Genomic DNA, 2,767 nt, shown 5'->3' with positions numbered 1-2,767 from the left:
ATGATACCCTAGTTCCACAGCCTCTTCTGAAGATACCTCGTGCTTTGTTCTCTGCCAATTCCTTCAATGTACCTTGGACTTCTTCCTTCAGTATCATTGACTCTTGATCATATGCTACCTCTAGAAATGCTTGAACATCAACAATTTCCTTTTGGTACAGTGGCTCTGTATATTCCTTCCATCTTCTTTTGATGCTTTCTGCATCACTCAATAATTTGCCCAGAGAATCCTTCAATAATGAAAATGAAGGCTTGAATTTTTTCTTCAGTTCCCCAGCTTGAGAAATGCTGAACATGTTCTTCCTTTTTGGTTTTCTGACTCTGGATCTTTGCACGTTTTGTTGTAATATTTGGCTTTATCTTCTTGAGTTGATCTTTGAAAGTTTCTATTCAGCTCTTGTACCTCCTCATTAATTTGTTTTAGCATCTCTATGCTGGAGAGTAAGTTTCATTGGCTCTTCTGACATCCATTTAGATCTTTTCCTTCTTTCTTGTCTTCTCAATGACTTTTTGCTTTATTCATGTATGATTTTCTTGATGTTATCCCATAACTTTTCTGGTGTTTGGTCTTTAGTGTTTAACGTATCAAATCTGTTCTTCAGATGATCTCTAAATTCAGATGGAATATATTCAAGGTCATATTTTGGTTATCATAAACTTGTTTTCATTTTCTTCAGCTTCAGCTTGAATTTACAGATGAGCAATTGATAGTCTGTTCCACAATCTGCCCCTGGCCTTTTTTTTCTTTTTTCTTTTTAAGGTTTTTATTGTGGATTGAGGGCAAGTTTACAGGGCACATCATCAGTTTCACATTCAACAATTCATATACCTTGTTTCATTACATTGATTATAATCTCCTCCATATACCATCAGTTAACAGTATTCTCTCTATCCACTTTAGCTTTTTATAAATCACACACACAAAAAAACCCCACTCAGGCATATATAATAATTTACATCTCCAAAGGGCACATTCTGCAAGTCTGCTCCTGGCTGCCAGCTCTTAGTACTTCTCTTCTTAGTTGATGAATCTAGAGTCCTCAGCTGCTCCCCCACTCCATGCCCCCATCTCTGCCTCCATCTCTGGCGCTGCTGCTTCTCTGGATAAGGTCCCGCATTCTACTCGTGTGTTCATCTCTTGATGGTCCTAGGATCCTCTGTTTCTAGACTGTAAGATTAATCACTACCCCTTTTTTGTTACAAAACTTCTACCTTCACAAGTGTGACAGTTGCGATTAGTCATGATAACAATTATTCACTATTGAACTTTACAAATCTTATCCCCATCTCTTTTCACCAGACCCATCTAGACAAGATGATAGCTATTGAGTGGGGACTCTTTCTTTCCCCCACACTCTTAAACTAAGCTCCCTCTTGAAACCTTGTAAGCCAGTCACTTCATACCTTTATTGTCCCTTCATTTTAGATAGCCAATGTCTAAGTTGCCCGTCCCTACCTACCCTGTGTACATAGCAGAGAGCATTGATACTTGATTTGAAGACTCTTTCCCTCTCTGTTGGTATTTAGAGTAACTACTACTCTGAGTGTAGGTCAGGTTCATCATGAAGATGTCCCTGGTCTTGTTTTGACTGATGGTATGGAACTGTTCCATCATCTCCTTCTGCAGATATAGTCAATTTGATTTCTGTGTATTCCATTTGGTGAGGTCCATGTGTACAGTTGTCTTTTATGCTGTCTAAAGAAGGTAATTGAAATGCACAAATCACTGATTTTACAGAATTCTATCATACAATCTCCAGCATCATTTCTAACACTAAGGCCATATTTTCCAACTACTGATCCTTCCTCTTTGCTCCCAACCTTTGCCTTCCAGTCACCAGTAATGATCAATACATCTTGATCACATGTCTGATCAATTTCAGATTGAAGAGGTTGGTAGAATTCTTCTATTTCATCCTCACTGGCTTTAGTGGTTGTTGTGTAAATTTGAATAATAGTGGTTATTAACTGGGTTTCCCTGTAGGCGCATAGATATTATCCTATCACAGACAGCATTGTACCTCATGATTGATCTGGATATGTTCTTTTGGACAATGAATGCCACACCATTCCTCTTCAATTTGTCATTCCGGCATAGTAAACCATGTGGTTGTCAGATTCAAAATGGTCAATACCAGTCCATTTCAGTTCACTAATGCCTAAGATATCGATGTTTATGTGTTCCATTTCATTTTTGAAAATTTCTAATTTTCCTAGATTCATATTTCGTACATTCCATGTTCTGATTATTAATGGATGTTTACAGCTGTTTCTCTTCATTTTGAGTTGTGCCCCATCAGCAAATGAAGGTCCTGCAGGCTTTTCTCCCATGGGCTTTACATCATGTGCTTCATCACAATCAACTCTACTTTGAGGAGGCAGCTCTTCCCCAGTTGCATTTTGAGTGCTTTCCAACCCGAGGGGCTCATTTTCTGGCACTATATCTGACAGTGTTCTCTGCTCCTTGTTTTCAGTGACTAAAGATTCGGAAGTAGTTTGCTTTCTCCTTCTTCCTAGTCTGTCGTTGTCTGGAAGCTCATCTGAAACCTGTCTACCATGAGTGACCATGCTGGTATTTAAAATACTGGTGGCATAGCAACTCACAAGCCACCACAGTATGACAAACTGACTGACAAGTGGTGGATGACTCAATAAGATGCCCTATATAGAATTTCCGAGCAGCAGCAGGTGGGTTTGAACCACTGACCTCCTGCTTCACAGTCTAATGTACAGTACCATGCCAGGGGTCCTAGTGTTGCTGGTGGTGG

The sequence above is a fragment of the Chrysochloris asiatica genome, unplaced genomic scaffold (assembly GCF_000296735.1).
Source record: "Chrysochloris asiatica unplaced genomic scaffold, ChrAsi1.0 scaffold00115, whole genome shotgun sequence".
NCBI classification, from domain to species: Eukaryota; Metazoa; Chordata; class Mammalia; order Afrosoricida; family Chrysochloridae; genus Chrysochloris; species Chrysochloris asiatica.
This window is presented reverse-complemented; position numbering follows the sequence as displayed.